The 20,124-nt window shown below is 39.2% G+C and overlaps 1 long non-coding RNA gene across 1 annotated transcript; it reads left to right on the forward strand.

The window, feature by feature from the left end:
• The first annotated feature begins 130 nt into the window (after window positions 1-130).
• Window positions 131-18,444, forward strand: LOC120412025. Its single transcript, XR_005604682.1, has 3 exons — window positions 131-324; window positions 3,199-3,281; window positions 18,334-18,444. It is a non-coding gene; the product is annotated as an uncharacterized LOC120412025 (long non-coding RNA).
• Window positions 18,445-20,124: the final 1,680 nt, after the last annotated feature.

Raw genomic sequence — 20,124 nt, forward strand, 5'->3', positions numbered from 1 at the left:
GAGGCGGGCTACGTTGGATGGGCAGCGCGGCGGACCAATGGGAGGCGGCAGCCGCCCCGGGCTGGCCGCGATCTGGAGGGGTGTTTCCTGTGCTGGGGAAAGAGGCGGGGCCGACCATGATTGGCAGGAGTGTTGAGCGGCCGGTGCGACAAGCCAATCCGCGCCTCACACACATAGACGGGGGAGGCAGGGCCGAGGAGCGCTGTGTATTCGGCGGCGAGAGTAAAGGGGAAGGCGGGGCCTTGAGGAGATGGACACGCTCTTTGGCCAATCAGCGCAAAGCCCCGCCTGACGAGCACTACCGGTTGACGTTGCGTTCGCCAGGTTCCTTGTGGGCGGGGCCCACCCCTTGCGCGCGGGGCTGGCGGCGGCTCCCATTGGCCAGCGGGGAGGGCGCGCAGCGGGGGCGGAGCGCCAGCGCGGAGGGGCGGAGCGCGCGCCGCGGAGGAAGTAAACAACCCGGCAGCGCGCGAGCGGCCGCTGGGGTCGGGTGCGGAGGCGTGCGCGCGCGCGCGCGCGGGGGCTGTGGCGGCAGCGGGGCTGCGCGTGACCCCCCCCCACAGGGCGCCATGTCTAACCCCGGGGCTCCTCCTCTCTCGCCGTCACAGACCCCAAACATCTTCTCAGCCTTTAGAGCTCTTAACAGTACCCACAGACTCTTTCATAGCTTCCAGAGCCCCTCAAAGTCCTCACAGCCCCCACAGATTCTGTCATAGCGTCTTCAGAACCCTCACAGCCCCCAGAGACACCTTCACTGCCCCCTCATCCCCCACTTCCTGTGCTGGCAGAGGCAGCGCGATGATGTTGACATGCAGTGGGTTGTTTATTTTCGATACACTGCTGTGTCACTGCACCCTTGTCACGGGTTCGGGATGGCCCGGTGCCAGTCGCAGTGGGGTTTGGTGGGGTGACCGTCCACGTTACTCCTGTGACTGCTGTGCAATCCTTTGCCTGTGGGATCCGAGCAGGCCACTGACACAATTCGTAGGTTTTAGATCAAAATACGATGAGTGAAGAGCAAATTCGTTCTGTTTCACAGTTGATAAGCACTTGTGTGCCATAAAAATCTCCGCTCCATCTAGATTAATTGTATTGATAGACTACAGCGCTGGATGTTACCACATGTACGGCTGCCCCACCATTTCAGAGGCAATGTTGGAGGGCGTGGAGCCACTTTCAGGCCTCTACCCACCTCCCCAACACTTTCTTCCTCTTGTAATTAATTCCTCCTTCTGCCAGCTCACCCATGTCCTCACAGAGGACACTGTCCAAGTTGGTGGTGGCAGCCGAGAACCCAAGGCATGTTCCTGTGCTCCTGTGGGGGTGCTTGAACTGCAGGGCAGGGCAGGGTGTTGGCCACTGATGCTGTTCCTGGTGCCTTCTCATTCTTAATAAAAGTGTCCCTGGCAAAGTTATGTTTTATTTGAGTTAGGAGTTTGTGTGTACCAGTCATGTCAAGTGTAAAAATAATCCTTTTCCCGTAATACAACTGCAAAGATCATTTCCCTAGCCAGTAATTTTGACCACACGTCTCTTTACTTTCTGTCTTGATTTGCTTTCAAGGTCATTCTTGGACTACCTCACCTATGATTCATTATGAGATGACAACTCTCAACAATCCCTGACACCAACTTCCACCACCCACTTGTTTTGGTTTTGGATAAATAGCTCTATGTTTTCTTTCATTCTGCCTCTCAGGTGTGGGAAAAGATATTTTTTGAAGTCTCCAGTAACTCGGCTTGGAAGCTGGCGTGCCAAACCTTGTACTTGCCATGTTGATTGTTAATGTCACTTTTTTTTCATACTTCTCTATTCTCTGTTTGTTCACTGCTTGCTCACAACATGTTTAAGCTGCACTCTTTTTGGTTTATGTTTTTAGAGCATCTAACACAGTATATTCTTGTACATGATTAGAGCTCCTAAGTGTTATGGCAATACAGTAAATAAGTTGTAACTGCAGAAATGTAATTATTCCCAAAACAAGAATCATAAACACTAGAAAACTGAGATTAAATTTAGTTTTTAAAGCCATTCAGACATGTTGGCACAAAAATACACAACTGAAATCCCCATTAGTTAATGATGTCATGAATTAGCTATACAATTATATTGTTGCATTATATTGTTGATAGCCCTTAGTAGAATTAAACTGGTTTCTGAAGATTAATTCCTTTTATTTTTCATTATTTTCTACCTGGTCCATCAGTTGGGTGAGGCTGAGATTTCCATAATTGTTTGGATTTCATTCTATACTCTTACATGAAAATTTAGAGTGGTTTTAAATGTATAGAGCAAGGTGAACTTTGTTCATTGCATGCTTATTCTGGCTGATTGCTGAAGGATATATGTGGGAGGAAGAAAGGAAAACTTTTGAAAGAAAGGGCTTGGATTCTCTTTTTTGTTAATGTTTTTTTTTAGTCATCAACCCCTGGGCTTGCTTGACAGTAACTATGAATAAGCTGTCCCTGTAAGAAGAAATGTATCACAGTTTTCTGGTCTCTTTTAAAGTCCTTTGCTCTTACATTGCACTTACAGTGTTTTTGCTAGGGAGCTGGTGGTGGACACCTGTGATCAGACCAGCAGGGACCTGCAAAAACAAAACTAATAGAACTGGATTTTTCCACTGGGCTCTCTCTGGCTTAAAAGGAGTGCTTATCATTCCTGAAAACTTAATTTGTTCATGTTTTTCTATGTGACTATTAAAAAAATACTTCCCGAAAGTACAAGCTAATCTATAATTTGCATACTCTTTCTCAACTTTCATTAGTAGGAAGAACAACTATTTGTTTTCTCTCTCTTTGAATAAGTATTGTTTAGAGTCTTTTGTGCAGTTGTGGAATCAAAATTACTGATTTCCTGTAGTAATGATTTTTAATTTTTGTAGCTTATATAAAACATTTAAGTATACCTGTTAGTGTATGATACCCTTCATTACTGAAATAATTGTCTGGCTGTGGGGATGGATCTGATTTTACTGTCTTTTTTGTCACAAATGATTATAACTTTCACACACTTTTGTAGGTTTTTGTCTTACCATTTCTCTGGCTACTTGTCTGGCGCATAGCCATAATTTGCTCTGTAAAGTCAGTGCCCCAGTTTTTATATAGAATCAGCTTTATATTCTTCATTTTTACTTACAGAAACCAACATAACCTGTGTATGAAATGTTTCCTTGACTGTGGGTGCATTGTCTTTCAGAAACTAAAGAGAAGTCAAGATCCCCTCCACATGTCTCTTGATCTTCACCAGACTTGAAGAACCTGTAGTTCTTAGAGCTGGAGGTATGTTTGCTTTGTGTTTCATGTATTTGCTCTTTCTGCTCTACCAAGTGTCTGCATGAGGCAGGCACTGTAAAAGGCCAGAAATGTGAACCATTTCTTTCATTATCGTTTCCACAAGTGGCTATAATGTCGGTAATATAAAGCAATTAAGCTATTGGTAATCATATTGTTGAGCCAAATGGAGGGCCAAATATGTCATCTATGGCTGAAGTACTGAGGAACAAGGAATGAGTTCCTGTAAGTATCTCTGAAATTCCACAAGGAGTGATATTGTTAATTTAGTTAAGATATAAGAGGTAAATGGTTTTGGATGTGATGTTGTATGACTTAGTGCTCATTTCTTCTAGTTAGAATAGCCTATATTATGCCCATCCTCAGTTACATCTACAGGAGTAACTACCCAATAAAAACCAGAAAGGAAGTCAGTTTTGTTGAGTAGTAAAACACAATCCTGGCTCAGTCTTACTTGTGACATGTTCATAAAAGAAAAGGAACTGGAGAAATTATGTCTGTAGAAGTTTAGAATAAAAATTTCCCATAAGTATTTAGCAACCAAAGGATGTTAAGTGAAAGGTAAGAATCACAGGTTTTAATTGTATGTGTTACATTTTCACTAATCATATATTTTTATACATTTATTCAAAATAAATTAATGTAATTGTTCAGAATGTGTATTTATGGCCGAAACTCTTCCCTCATTTTAACTTTACATCTCCAAAGTAGCCTGCTCTCATTAACTTTTTAGCAGTTCTGTTTTCATAGTAGGTCTTACTGTGATTTTTACAAGAGGCAAAGTTAGCTCACAAAATCAAATAGAACAGTGGTTTTAAATTAACCAGTTAGACTGGGTTATTCTGCAGATGGGGAAACTTCCCTGTCCATTGTATGTCAGTGGAATAAGAAAATGAAATTTTTGTGACATTTCTTAACCAAGACCCAGAGGACAGTAATACCCTCTGTTTAAGGTACAGATAGGGAATTCTAAGTTGTCACTTCAGTTTGTAGCAGGCTTGCCCTACTTCCTTAGGCAAATCTCTCCCTCTACCTTTTTTTCAATCCCTTGGTCATTTAATGGAAATAAGAATTCTTCCCTTTCTCAAAAGAGTGTTTTTAGAGATAAAATCTGTTAATGACAAGGAACCTCACACATTTTGGTATCGAGGGTTATATAAAATTATTTTAAAGCCAACCTGAGGGCTTCCTTCATCCCTACAGTTGTGTAAAACCCACTGTGTGCCAAGAGTCCTCTACGTGTGCATTTCCAGGCAGGAGCTTCATGGGGCCTTATTTCTCTCATCCAGGCCTTCCTTGCTGTGTTGAAATAAGATGCCAGAACCTTCACAGCAATTGTGATGATGCTCACTTATGAAAATGTTTAGATTTGAAATTAAGATTTTCAGGCACAAAGATTAAAGGCAGACATATTAAAAGAGTTCCCAGTTTAATTAAAAGGGAGCTTCGGGTGCTCAGCACCTCTCTGATAATGAGGATTCGGTTGTTTACTTGTTCCATTATACTCCTTTCACCATCTATCTAATTCTATCACATAATTGTCTACAGAAATACCCAGACGCTTGGTTTCTTTACTGTTTTGTGTAATTGGGGATGGTGTCACCATGCAGTGAAAAGAGCCACAGAATGCTGTTTTTCAAAGGCATACGCTCACATTTGCACAACGTTTTCTCACTGGATCGTGAATGAATAGTAAGATTATTCTGCCTGTTTGTTTTCCTATTGATGCATAGTTGCTGTCTGGGTTATATAGATTTAGGATTATGTGAGATATTATGCAGCTCTGCTAGTGGAAGAAACATAAATGTGCCCTTTTGTGATACACAGTTTTGGCTGTATGCCCAGGTCATTAAGATAGGGAAACTACTAAAGCAACCAGACTCTTATTCACTATTTTCACAGATTGTCTTGGGAGAATGGCAGAGTGGAACAGAAATTGAAGATACCCATTTATGTAACTGGAAATAAAAATGGTATAATTAATATCAGTTTTTAACTATTCATGGTAATGAGCAGACAGGACTGTTTTCATAAATTAAGAACTTTTTTTTTCCAAACTGATTGCAAATGAACGTTTCCTGTTACCTTCTTTGCAGTACATAATATCTACCAAAAGGTGTTTTATATCAATTAGCCTGTATGTGTTTAATTCTTTGATTTTGAAAACTTATTAGTGGAAGTAAATGCCCTCTAGACAGTTTATAAATGAGAACATTCAGCCTTATGCACAGGTTTGATGAATCCTAGAATCCATCCTCACTGCTTGAGTAAGAAAAATCTGGGACTGTGTTCAGAGAAAGATTGGATATGGCTTGGAGAAGTGAGTCTGTGCTAGGTGCTGATTGCCCGGTGGTTGGTTGGTGATGGAGTCAGATTTCCAGGCAATGCCGCTGCAGGTGCCACAGGCAGAGATGAGGGTCACTGCTCTGACTGGAACTGATCCGGTTGTGGCGGTGCGGCACTGTGCCGGTCACTGCTACAAAAGACTGGGCCGACACACTGTGTCAACAGGCTTTATAGTACTTGTAGCAATCTGTAGCAACACCAGGCAGTGGGTTAATTTCGTCTTCCCCCACCAAAAAAAAAAGGCCTTTTTGATGCCCAAACGGGGGACATGAGGAATTTGAGATAAGGACAGAGGAAAAGTTAATGGGCAAAATATGGATGAACAATGCTAGAGAGGGAAAAGCGCAATGATTGTGGAGCATTTTGGTGGTCGTAATTGTGGTGAAGGAATGAGGGAAGTACTGTGGGTAACTTTTGTTGATGTTATTTTGATTTTGGTGCGGGGAATTCTTTTGGTTGGTGTAAGTGAAGTTTGTGATGAATGTGTATTTTAATGATAATTCTTAAATATATGGTACCCAGAGGTGAGGGATGGCATATGTTGGCTTTGGGTGGCAAGGTTTGGGTAGCTGGTTGTCGGGGCTACATGGGTGGCTTCTGTGAGGAGCTTCCAGAAGTTTCCCCCATGTCCAGTATAGCCAATGCCAGCCTACGCGGTGCTAGCCCCTCAGGGATAATGTATTTAAGAAGGAAGGAAAAGCGTGATTATGGGTTTTCTCTGGTGGTCGTCCCTGTTTCCATCTCAGGGAGGGCAAAGCTTGGTTCCATCAGTCTCTTTCTGGAACTCCCTGACGCTCCTTAACCTTTCTCCCTCCGCTCACGGCGCTGCCACCAGTGTGAGCGGATCGTTCTCCTCGGCCGCCGCTCGCTCCGCTGTCCCCGCTCTGCCCCCCGCTCCCTGGGACAGGCTCTGGCACCTGGGCGGCGGCGTGTTCCCATGGCAGCTCTCTCCGAGGGGCCACGCCCGTTCTGGCGAGTGCCGAGGACGTAGCTTTGTGCCCATGCCGTTGGGAGGGCGATGGCGGGAGCGCCTCCGGACCCACGGGGGAACGGACGGACGGACGGACGGACGGCGCGCCCCGCTTGGCTCTCCCGGAGTGAGCTCCAGGGAGTGCCCCTGGCTGTGAGAATGCAGTGAGCTCCAGAGAATCTGCAGTTTCCGCTTCCCAAAGGTGCGGTGAAAAAACCTCTATCGGTCTTAAATGTGTAGCATGACAGTACAGACATCTCGGACAACACACATACGAAATGCTCTGCTTTACTGTTTGACATCATTAGCAGAGTGGTTGCCTTTTTGTTAGTATGTATGAGTCTAGTTTAATTATTGCAAAGGGAATTGGTGCCCAGTGTTTTGGTGCCCCTCACAAAGTCAGTGCTTGCTGACACACCTGAGAACACAGGGTGAGCCAGATCTGTTCCAGGACAGGACAAAATGTGGCCATGCCCATTCAGAGCAGCTCAGTGAGAAGCTGTGACTCAGAGGCAGCCTCTGAATCATATTTCCCCTGAGCTGTAGCATTGCACAAACGGGGAGTGTGCCATCAGACCCTGCCAGATGGAGCACGTTCCTTTCTTCATGTCCAGCCAGCTCCCTGTGCTGACACAAAAGGGAGTAGAATGACGATTATGTTTGCTTCTGACCCAAATTCCCCCCACTTCTCCACTTGTTCATGGAAGGAAATAATGTCTCTTCGAGGCTGGCTCATTAATGTAGTGCCCTTAGCACAGCTTTCAGGAAGGGTGGCGTAGAATGCAGGAATGCTTTACTACTTCCATGCTTCCTCTGCACCCATCAGATGTCTGGAGTATTGTTTCTCTGCTCATGTGTAGGTAGATGAGACATTCTACCCACCTGTCAGCTCTGAAACTAATGCTTGATCCATGGGCACTCACTTTTCATCCTATGGGAAGCAAATCTGTCACAATGAGAGAAGATATCAGCAACACATACGTGACTTGCAAAGGACTGTTCAAGTTTGATTGCAGGCAGACTTGGCGATAATCACCAAACAGAATATGATTAGACAAATCTGAGTTCTTATGCATTTTTTAAAGCAAATGAGTTGCACTCACATGCAAACCAACAAAAATACACTTTCTGTCAGATAAATTTAAGAATTTAGGAGTAGCATAATCAAATAATCAGCCAACCAGCTGCAATGACTTCTAGCAGATTCAGGCAGCAGATTTTGCAGATGAACAGTGATTTACCTGTAAATACAATTGAGATTAAAGTACTCATTTGTTAATATTAGATCAGCTAGCAATGCAAAGGTCCATTGTTCTTGATGTCGAAAGAGGTTAATGATTTTGGTAGCCAACTGGCAATCAAGCACTGAGAATTCCTAATTTGGTAGCAAGAGTAATTCTTTTTGGAGCCTGGCAGTGAATAGCATTTTTTTTCTTTCTTGATTTATGAAGAAGGAGAATCTATAGTAGATAGGATAGTGTGTGTTGAAATAGGTTCAGTGTTAAACATCTATACTTTTATTGTGAAAATTTCAGAGGATTTTACCTGAACCATTTACTTAAAGGCCAAATTATGGCCCTGTCAATACAGGAGGAAATGCACGAGGAAATACCAATTTGCTCAGTTTAGCCTGTAGGACAGCTTGGGTGAGTAGGTGCTCACCAGCACAGATATAGATTGTGCAATCTGATTTTAAGTATGTAACTTGAAATTCCATTCTTGATGATCCTTGCACCTACATTTGTTCTTCAGAAAGAGCTTTCGCAGATTCACAAGTAGTTTTCACAGCAACTAAAGCTTTTTATGAAAGAAACTAATTTATAGTAAAGCCAGGAGAAAAATCATATTACAATAAATTTAAAGGACAGGAGATTATTGCTGACTGTTTGCTGTCTCCTGATACTCAATTGTCATTCTTGCTAATCTTTTATGCTTGGCAAACTTTACTTTCCATCACTTTTTCACAAAATTAAGAATAGATTGATTAATGAGTTATCATAATTGTAAAAATTATAATGTGCCAGTATTTTTTAGGAAGCCAACATTCACTCTATAAGATACACCCTTATGGTGTAGAAGTAAGACTGATGAATCTGATCTCATCTATCCTTATGACTAGCATAGAATGAGACCAGTGAACAAAGGTTTGTCTGCTTCCATGGGATTAATCACAGTTTTGTGGAGCCCTGGGAAAAGACATTATCTATACTGCCTTTCTAAGTAGCTGTGACATCATTTATATTATTTATTTTAGATTATACTTTTTCTAAATATGTCAGTATAGACTAAATCAATGCTTCTTGGTACTCATGCGTCTTGGACAATGGGGTAATTTTCCCCTATAACTGTGGCTCGATGGGAGTGAGTAGGGGAAAGAGTGTGTGTGAATATGTTGTATCAGGGCAGAATCAATCACTTAATGTTTTTCAGGACTTCCCTTACTACTGTGTTTTCAGTAATAGAATGTTCTGTTACTTAGAACTGTTGTCAGTTCAGTGTTATTCCTGTGTATTTGTACAATATGCAACATAATGACCTTAATATTTAGCATATTTAGCATAATACTTAGCATAATTACCAGACATAAAAAATAAATAATAATAATACAGGAACAGTGAGTCTCTAAATTATATTTCATAGTAGATTAGAACAGGCTTACATCTCTATTTTTCATTTGATAGGACATTTGATACATTTTGAAATAAAGTACCTTTTCATTAATTTTAATAAAAATCTTTCCAAAACTATCTTAAGACTCCTGAAGATAAAATGTGCAGGGTATGCACTTGTATCACTTCATTTCATAGCAATGCGTTCTCATCTGCAGGCAGTGTATAAAGGAACAGTGTGCAGAACATTTCAAAATCCTTACTAACATCCTACTAGTGCTTTCTTAATTATATTCTAAAGTGTTCATGTTCCAAACCTCAATTATTTTTGAATCTTGCAAAGAGGACATGACATTGGATGCTAATCCCTTCAATAGAAAAGCATGGTATGATATAATCAAGCTGTCTTTCATACTGTTTAACAAACAAATTACATTCCAAAACAGTTTATAGAATTCATTACTATTTGTATGAGTACTTACAGAACAAAATCAAGGGTATATATGTAAATGACATAAATAACTTTAAAGAATGAATGAGTGCAACAGATAATACTCGTATGTTTATTCTTATTTGCATATTTAAATACCTATTGTTAGTTTAATAATAAGTAGATGGCAGGTTTTAAATAAGTCAGACTCAAAGCAGGTGGTGAGTAAGTGTGCAGGAAAAGTTGTATTTGATGGGATTCCTCCATACAGTGATTGCTCATTTGAGGAGCACTGGCCATAGTACTTTCTCTAGAAAATAAATGAAATAAAAGTAAATAACACAACATTTCTCCTGAAAATCTTTTAGTGACATTATTATTTTAGTTTGAATCAAGATGGGAGCATTTGCTTGTTCTTTACTGCACAATGAATAGAAGGTGTGCTAGGGCCTTCTGAATGCCAAGTAAAAGAGCAGCATGAGTCAAATGGTTTGAAGAAAAGAAAAACTAGTAAGGACAGCCTTTATGGGAAGGTAACTATGCTGTCAGGAGAGGGGAACAAATGCAGGCCTCATACAGGTGGAGATAACTCAAAATGTCCTTAATGCAACACTAATTTGTCATAACTGACAAGTAGATTGGGTCATCCTCCTTCTCAAAAAGTTCACCACTCCTAGCCTTCACATTATTTTTACATCCTTCTCTTCGGACCCATGTGAAAACATTAATAGAGTTGAGTGGTTCAGAGAAATATTACAGTTTCTTCTATGATGTCTCTTGTGGGTTTTTTCTCCAAAAAGCATCAGGATTGTATTCCTGTCTAGGGAGACACTTTGGGTTAGTGTATTTATTAAGTTTATAGTTTACATTTATAGATTAAGACCAAAAAAAGTAAACCTTTTGATGTCTAGATTTTTAATCTCTGACATATTTAATGAATTAAGAGCACAGCTCAACTGATTGTTTCGTATACTCGGAGTTTAGTAAACTCAGCCTGCTAACCCTGAAATTTCTCCTTGGCTAAGGGAAAAAATGTAAATCAATATTCTCACAGTTCTAATTTCTTTCATTGTAAAACCCAGTTCTATATTGGAGAAGGTAGACCTAGTCAATCATTTGCTCAGGTACAGAGAGACTGCTTTTCTTTCAGGAATTTGCACTGAAGTTAACTGTACCATTTGAAGTTGTACCCAGGTACTCGATGTGCAACAATTTACAGCTGACTCAGAGCAGCTCAGTGCAAAAAAACAAAGTGACTAATCTCTTTGTAGAACTGAGACTTTGCAGCTTTGCTCTGAGTCATCATGACAGCTCAAAGTGCCTTGACTTAGTGCACAAATAAACAGATTTAAACAGAGCACTCAGTTTCAAAACAAACATTACTTCTGGTCCTGTCAAAATGACCTTGTTAACCCTACTTAGCAGCAAAGTGTCACTGATACACAGGGTAGTTTAAAATCTCTGGAAGACTATCAAAGTGGAACCTGAGAAGTTAAGGGAAAATAAGGATGAAAGAAGGAAGGCAAAAATATTTTCTTACCAATTAAGAGTGCCACACAAAGAGAGTGGGAGCAGTCAGTCATTTGCCTAGTAGAAAGAATGGAACTGAAAGAATTAAATGGGAATTGGTGGCATTAGAATGTGTAGGGAAGAGGTAAGGGAGATCTTTAGTAGTTTGCCTGTTCCAAACATATTTTAGCCACCATTAATTATTCCTTCGCATTCTAAGATCAAATAAATAAATAACTAAACTAAACAGTAACATTAATCCTATGTTATTTGACAATTCTCTTTGTGTTACAAATTGATGGTCCTCTTATCTTTATGCTGCTATCTTAAGGGTAAGTATTAGTACAAGTGGAGCCAGAATCTCTTCTGAAATGGATGAGTGGTTTGTGACTTTGTTTTCCAGAGCTGCTTTACCTCAGTCTAACAGGAGTTCAGCTCTGCCGGTGGGTCTGTGTAGTAATGCCCAATATCCATGCACAAGGCACCTTCACTAGAGAGCGAGTATTTCAGAATGCAAAAGAGCATTCATATACAACTTATAAACATAAATTATGGATATCTAAATTAATAGATTTAGTCATTAGATAATCAGTGGTAGCATTGAGTATATTATAGGGCTTGAGGTAATAATTTGGTTTCTTACGCGTATACTACTACATCTCTGTAATTAATATACATATAGGTATTGAAAAAGATTCGTATAGTAGTAGTCTCATTTAGTGTCTCATTTCATACCAGCTGCAATTGCTGCAACGGTGGAAAAAGTACACAAATCTAACAAAACTTCAGAAATGAGCAATGTCTTGTTCTTTGAATCACAAAATTAGCAAGAGGTAACATGTTCAACACTTTAATATTAAGAAAGGATGTTAGTTTAAATGCTTTTTTTGCTTGAGGAAGGATCATGTAATATCTCAGAGACTGAGCAGAGTTGGGCCTAGTCTGTACTTGAATGGAAGATGTGTAACAAAAATTCATCTTATTATGAGAAAGGATGTCCGTGGTTGGGTAGGTTTGATGATTATCGCTGAGTCAGTCCTGCAGTCGTGCCTGCTCTGGTGTTAAGGAAACATTTTGCTGTTGGAATTGGATCCTAGATTCACTTGGTGGTTAGGTTAAATTTGGATCTATGGTCTGTGGCTTTTCATTTAGGAAAGCTTTTTGTCTTGAATTTTTGTCTGTCTTCCCATAACAACAATAGGAAATGTGCAAAGTTTGACAGTGGGATACAGTATTAAAGTAATGTAAATATACCTTAGGTTTTATTAATGGCTTGATACCTTTCCTTTCATCTTCAGCATAAGTCAGTAGGAGAATATGGTCATCATCACAGTTTCCCTGTCTGCTGATCTCTTTGTTGCTCATAGACTTTTTTACTTGTAAAAAAAACATTTAGAGGAAAATTTATAAAATTTTTTTTAAATAAGTAAACGTTCACTGTATCACATCTACAATGCAAATATAAACCCCCAAAATTATGCTTCAAATGAGCTGCAAATAAGGAATTATAGAAAACTGAGATGGGAAGATAAGGATAAAAAGACAGTAATGGCAGTGTTGACAAAAATTTGATAGCACTTGTACAAAATCAATCAAAAAATTATTTAAAGTCTGTTAGTCCATTAGTCAATACTAATACAAGAAAGACAGACCTTTACAAGGAGAGTATAATCACTGCACTTATGAAATTGCATATTTCTGAATTAAAATTTCTTCCAAATCTGACAACTAGGGTGTGATGTAAAATTCACCTTTGTTGATGCACACTTTAAGAACCACATTGTAGTCCCAAAATTATAATTGCTTTTATTAGATTGAATTTGATTTTTCTTGTTTTTCCAAAGCTTCTTTGGAATCCACAAGATTTCATTTCTGTTGATGGTTCACTCTGTCATTGATGTAGCTATCAACGTAATCTTTCACACCCAAAAAAACAGAGAGATTAATTTAACATTGACATTGCTGAAGATAAAAGGGAAAGTTAATTTCTGAAACTTGGGAAAATAAAAATTGCATGGAAATTTTCGATACAAAATCTTTTCCTCCATTCCTGTTTGTTTTGCTGTTATTAAATCAAAACCCTTTTATCTTCATCCAGAAATCCTACTCAGCTGAGAAACACATCCTCTGCCGTTTCATTGCATTTCTCTGTCTTAAAAACACCTTTTCAGTCGTTGTCGAGTAAATGCCGTTTTATTGGGTCCACAAGACTTTCGGCCATGCCAGTGTGTCTAGGTCAGAAAAGCACTCACTTGGGAGGAATTTGTCTTTTAGTTACACGAGACTCCAAATGCTGTGAAAGCATCCAGAAAGCTGCTGTCTCTGGAAATTACCCCATTTATGAACCAGTGATGCGCTTCTTTTTAGATTAGGAGCCAAAAGAGACTGTAATGGATAGTTACAAGGTCTGCAAAGTAGTTTGCCTGTTTGTGGCAATAAGATTTTAAATGTCATTAATGAGGTTCACATGATTATCATAAATCTGAAGATTTAAAAAACAGATCAGTGTTTCATAATATCTTTGGGGAATAGTATGACAAATATATTTGCAATTACAGATCACTTCCTGATGGCTTTGGTGTTTTCTGGAATGGTCGTGTAATATAATGTTGATAATGAGTGGCTGGATTCTATTCATGCTTAAATCACTTAAACTATCTTTGCCTCTTGTGTGGAAAAAGAAATAAGGTATTTTTAGAGAGGTTTTAAAGTGGTCCCAAATTTTTGGAGTGAAGCAACTTGCTATATAGTAGAAGAAATGTTACTTTGGGTGGGGTTTATTCATAGAAAGTCTTATTTCTTCTATTTCATGGGAGAGCTGACAGAGATTCATTTTCAATGAATACCAGATAATATTCTGCAACAACATCATGTCATTGTGATATTTTTAAAATAATTACATGTTGGAGTAATGAATAAGTACAGAAAACAAAGACAACTGCTGAAGGCTGCTCATATTTGCATGGGCAAGCTAAAATATGTGTTTAATTGTATTCATTCTCAAAGTTCTTGTAAACAACTATTACATTTCTTAGGTAAACATGCTTGATTTTTTAAAATCCAATTATAAATATAAATATTTTTGCTACTCACAGAGTTATTAAAGTTCTCTGCTTGTGTCTACAGTCCTCCACTAGAGCTGCTGGGAGTGAACTGCTGCATGGCAAACAAGCACTGCTGTTTTGGGAGTGGGTACAGTCTGAACTGGAGGCTAGGGTGGAGTCATGTCCTTCTGCATGCTCATTTTCTGTCTGCAAGGATTGGAAAGAGAATTCTGTCTTACACTTTTAGAGCAAAAAGGGAGGGAAAGTTGTGCTTTCATTGCAAAGAATTTACTTCTAGTATGAATAACTTCCTTCTGACACTCATTCTTAGCTGCATAATAAATCTAGAGCAGCTTTGTGGAAAGTAAGATCACTTAATAGAAACAGGAAATACTTTGCAATTTATATTGCATTAAAAGTTTTGTATCTTGAAACTGGGTGTTTCTGTCAGTTTGTCACCTGCCTTATCTCTGAACTTTGGTGCCTTCACTCAAATATGATAGTGTGTGCTTTTTGTAGGATCGTATTTGTGAAATGATTTCTTGATTAATGTTACAGGAAATATTTCTAAAAGTTTGACAAGCTCCAACTGGTTAGGATATCAAAGCACTGAAAGCTGGTGATGTCTAAAGCTGCTTTGCTGAAAGTCAGATATCAATTTATTCCAAAACTGAAGAATAGGTGACAAAGACTAACTTTTTGATTCCAATATAGTAGGAAAACCTACCCTGTTAAATCTCTGATAAGAACTGTATGTTTCACAAGCATCTTCTAAAACTTTTTACACCCATGGATGTTTGCTTATATGAAGTCTGAACTTGCTTGTCTAAAGTCTTATGCAAAAGTTGGTGCACTTTATTTCCATAGCAGTTGGTACATTTTGGGGTTTGCTGTTGAATCTATAGAATGCTAAAACAATTAGTTATGATCTGTCTGTACAAATTGGAATGTTTGTGCATATGTAACGATCATGAAAAGATTAAGATGAAATGACGCTTAGATATTAGACTTAGATATTTAGAATTGTAAAAAGGAAAGGTACATGTTTTGGTAAGTGGCTTTCATTTATGTGTGATCCCATGCATTTAGGATTTCATTTGAAGGGGATAAAGGGTGTTAGAGCCTGCCTGTGCAAGCAGAAGCAAGTAAGAGTGCCGAAGATTTATGTGTTTCTCTAAATTTTTAAGCATCTAACAGAGCTGTCCTTCTGGCTTGCCAGAAAGGGCAAGAATTTGACCCTTTGGCAGTGTCTTTTTCACGAGAGACTCCCCTTATGAGCATTACCTGACCGAAAGGTGCTGACACTGTTGAGTCAACGCAACTGTCCTGGCTTGTTTTTTAAATATTGTAGGGAGTTCACAGTTGATAAGCTGACAACCAAGAACAAGACTCTAGAAATGTATTGTTTGAGAGAACCCTAAGCTTTGTCTCACACGCAACAACAAGGTTTTATAAGAATTACAGAGGGCACTGAGTTCATGATTTGATAGATTGGGTGGGAGTGCAGCCAGATGTAGGCACAGGACAGCAGCAGTGCACTCCAGAAGTCAACTGCTTTCTGTGGCTTTGTAAAATATTTCAGAATTTTACTGAATTAAGTAAACTGAGTAACTGAATCCAGAAGCACAATTTCTTTAAAAACTAGAAAAAAGTCTCTTTTTCATTGACTAAAAACTGGACACTTACACCAAGGGAGCTTTGGTGCAACAATAAATGTATCTACTGTGGCCCGTTTCCATTGGCTGTATAGCAACAATAAAGTCGTGAGAAACATGCTAGGTCAAGGTCCATAGAACCCAGTCTGGTGTTAGTGATGCATATACTCCCAAACATAAATAATTATATAAAACATGGGCAAAAGTCTTAATTGTGAAAATATGTTAACAGCACGTAAGAATGTCATTGTAAATTTTCTGGGACAGTTTTTAGTCTTTTAGGCAAAACTGCAGCTGAATGATTTTCTAATCTTCTATAGACAATAAATAGAAACTGCTAATAGAGCTACTAAAATTAATATAAACTAAACTAAGGTCAATATAAATAATTAAAATCAACAGATAGAGATCCTTCATTTTAAATTTCCTTTTAGGTTCTATGTAAAGATGGACAAATCTGATTTTGAGAGGATCCTGTTAGGGAGATCCCATCTCACATTCTGTGGATGTCTAGAGAACCTAGCACTTACACCTTATAAAGTGAACTTAAACACATCTTATCTGGTCAAAAAAAAAAAATTGTATTTGTAAAGCAAGGCTTGCCTTTGGTTTCACAGACTTGGTGGCCAGAAGGTTCTCTGTTGGTATAGCAGCAGAGATAGAGCAAGGCTTTCTACTTTGTAAGTATTGGAGTTGTAAGACATAAGCAAACGGTTCAATTTCTATGGCAGGAATTCAGACAGAGGATGTCAAAATCTTTAGGCTAGTCCATGACACAAAGAGATTTGGAATGTGGGGGTAGGAGCTGACAGGCAAGAACACTGACATTTTTTGGCCCAAGCTAACAGTAAGTTTAACCATCATTAGGCTGCCATTCAGCTGATACACATCACAGCTTGGCTTTTCTTAAAAATGTAGTTGGTAGTCTAAGTGGAGAAGCCTAATACTGTGGGATTTAAAGCCTTGGTCTGCCTTCTTGCCTACAGAAATACATCGTCTGAAGGACCTTAGAGTAAATGAGACAGGTGATGTGAGCAGCCCACACAGTGCTTAAGCCATGCCTGAGCTGAGAATAAACAGAGGGTCTCAAGGACACTGACATGGTGCTGTGCAGAGAGAGCTCAGGTCCTGAAAGCAGCAGAGCTACATTAACACAGCCCTCTGCTCAGACTTACCAGGTCAACAGCCTTAGCAACACAGATGTACAGCTGCTTTGCCCAACATTTGCTGGATAAACATTCCCTATAACATCCAGTTCAGGTATAGTACAGGTATTTCTTCAGTGCCCTACATTGTACTGTGGGCAAATATCAGGTTTCAGAAAATCTTAATTAGGTATTAATATGTCGTTATTAGATAAAATCCCACAATAGTTCCATTGTAAACTGCCCTGCATTCCTGAGTTATCGTTATAGTGGAAGACCTGAGTCATCTTAAGAAAGGGGAAGGGTTCTAATTGATAGAATAAATTGCCCAACTGAATTCCCTGACACCTAGGTAGTGCTTTTGACACCTGAACTAACCCTGTAAGATAGGTTTGAATGTTTCTATGGTGCGTTTTGGCCTGCAGGTCAGAGACACCCTGTCCTTTTAATACCCCTCTGATTTTATTAAACTACATGCCATGCAAGTGAGCAAAATAGGATAATAAAAAAAATAGAAAATATTCTAATTTACTTATGCATGTTATGTTAAGCTTTCTCTAATTCTCTTACCTTGAGTGATTTCCTGCATTCTGTCTTCAGTAGCTAGAATTGTTTTTTGTTAACTAGTGCAGCATTTTGGAAGCTCTTTAATCAGCCACCTAACATTCAAGTGCAGTGTAATGGGTTATGCAAGATCCCAGCTGGTAATTGATGTGCAATAGTCGTGGCTAAATCAAAGTCTGTCTCAGAAATCCCTTTTTGTGATAATCAAGAGAAAGTTTGCATAATGTTTCCTTCTCTTAGGGTAATAATTCTACTATGTTGAAAACCGTACCAGGCAAACTAATAGAAACTACCTAGAGTGGAGTAAGTTCATGCAATTATAAATATTATATATTCAGGAAATGTCAACTCACCTTTTGTCACAAATCTATTGGAATCTTTAAAGAAGTCAGTGAGCAGGTGGATGAGAGGAGAACAGTTTATACAGTCTACTTTTATTTGTAAAAGCCAGTTAAAAAAATCACATGTCAAATGCTCCCATCGAAGTTAAACTGGCAAAAGTTAAGAGGGAAGATCCTCACTTGGGTGAGTACGTGGTTAAAGGATAGAGAAGAATCAACGATCAGTTTTCACACTGGGTTTTGTAGCTGTCAGAATATGTAGCTCAGTGCAGTGTAGCCTTCTGACTGTTTATTCAGTTTTTTGTGCAAGTTTCACATATTTGTGAAAGACAAAGCCTTTCTGAAATTTCATTTTCTTGGACTGGGGGGGTTAGTCTAGAATTTGGAAAAGAAGTACTGCTCAACTTTCCATCCTTTAAATCCACAGAGAAAAACTGGCTCAAACTGTTGCAGTAATAGTAATTAAAATACTGTCCTGGGTTGCAGTGTATTCTATTACCATCCTCATGAGCTGTTGAAACCAGGTGGGACAGTGTTTCCTTGCCTCCTCCCTCCTATCTTCTGTTAATGAGCTCATCAATGCCTGGCCTCATGACTCATCATCCCATTGTGAGATGCTCCACCCAGAAGGAGGAACCAAGCATTCTATCCTGGATATAATCTGAGATTCCGAACACCAGAGACACCTTTTCCACTGGATTCCCAGAGGACAGGAGCTACACAGCCACCACTGGACCTTCTGAGGAAGAGCAGACCCTTTCTACAGGATCACTGCTTCAACAGAACCACAGCCACCGCTTCAGGAGGACTGCAGCCACCATCTTATCGGACTGCTACCACCACCCTGACTACCAGGGTGTCAGGTTGTATCCTGACTCTGACAGTTTGAACCAGTGTTTTCTGCCTTTTTTTTTTTTCAATTTCCCTATTAAATTGTTATCTAACTTGGTGCCTCCCACTGGTTTGTTTTCAAACTAGTACGAGTACAATAAATTAGAGAACTTCTGTTGCTTTCTTCATTTTCAATGTCTCATGTCTATGAAACACATTAGGTCAGACCAGTGTAGCAGGAGATGCAAACATTCAGCAATAAACCAGCATCTGAGATTCAAATCTTAGCCTTACTGTAACTGTGATTTAAGAATATACATAAATGCGAATATAATTTTTAATTGTTAAGTGAATCAGTGTACTAGACCAGTTTTTCACACAAACGGGATGAAGAACTGCAAACACAGGAAGAGATTGTATCTTCTTTATTTGTACTGCTATGATAATAGTCTTAATGAATAGTATATAGTATCAAAAGAATACACATTAACAATATCTTAACAATTAATATCTTAACATTAGTAATTGTCTTCATTTGAAAAAATAGGAAAGCCAGAAGATTTTTAAGACCAACATTCCACTAAAAATAGCTGATACAGGGCTCTATTACTGTTTCTAAAATAAAAATTATATGTTGTGATTACATATTGATTGATTTGATTGATTTGGAATCCCACAATAGGCAAAATTTTTACTAACTAAATTACTAAATTTACTACAAGGATTTAAAAACAGACTCTAGATTGATTTTAATATTCAATTGCCCTAGAGCTTCAGAAAATGTATGAAAATAGAAGAGATAATCCATGGAGTTATGGAGCTTGGTAAGCAGCCAGCTCCAGTACTAACACAGGTGAGTACAGCTAAAGCCATACAAGGAGTAAGTGGTGAGCCAGTTATGCTATGCCATACAACTGAATGACAGAAGCATGACATAAATGAAATTTAAAAAAATCTGAAAACCTGGCTGGTGGACAGATGCACCAGCAGTGTTTTTTATGTCTCCTGTGTTTTCTAACATCTTTTCACAGTTCATTTACTCATTAAGGTAAAAGTAACGAGATATGGGGAGAATGGTACATGACTAAAATATTAGCATTCATATAGTGGTGGTTTTTACGAAATGGCCTACCAAGGCTTTTGCTGTTTCCAGAGTCTGTTTAGGAAGCAAAACCATCCTGATTTAAATTGTTATTCTTCCCTGAATACTGTGGGTTTTACCTGCCATTGTGTGAATTGATCTAGTTCTCGTGATTTCTTTCAAGAATTTACTCTCCTTGGTATGAACACAGCACAGCTTTGGGAAATTAATCCAGATAGCTGTAAGCCAGCTAGAGTTGAATCAATAGTCCCCCTGTGTATTTTGACATATCGTCTTCTGAAGGGT

Source organism: Corvus cornix, chromosome 4A, assembly GCF_000738735.6.
Source record: "Corvus cornix cornix isolate S_Up_H32 chromosome 4A, ASM73873v5, whole genome shotgun sequence".
NCBI lineage: Eukaryota > Metazoa > Chordata > Aves > Passeriformes > Corvidae > Corvus > Corvus cornix.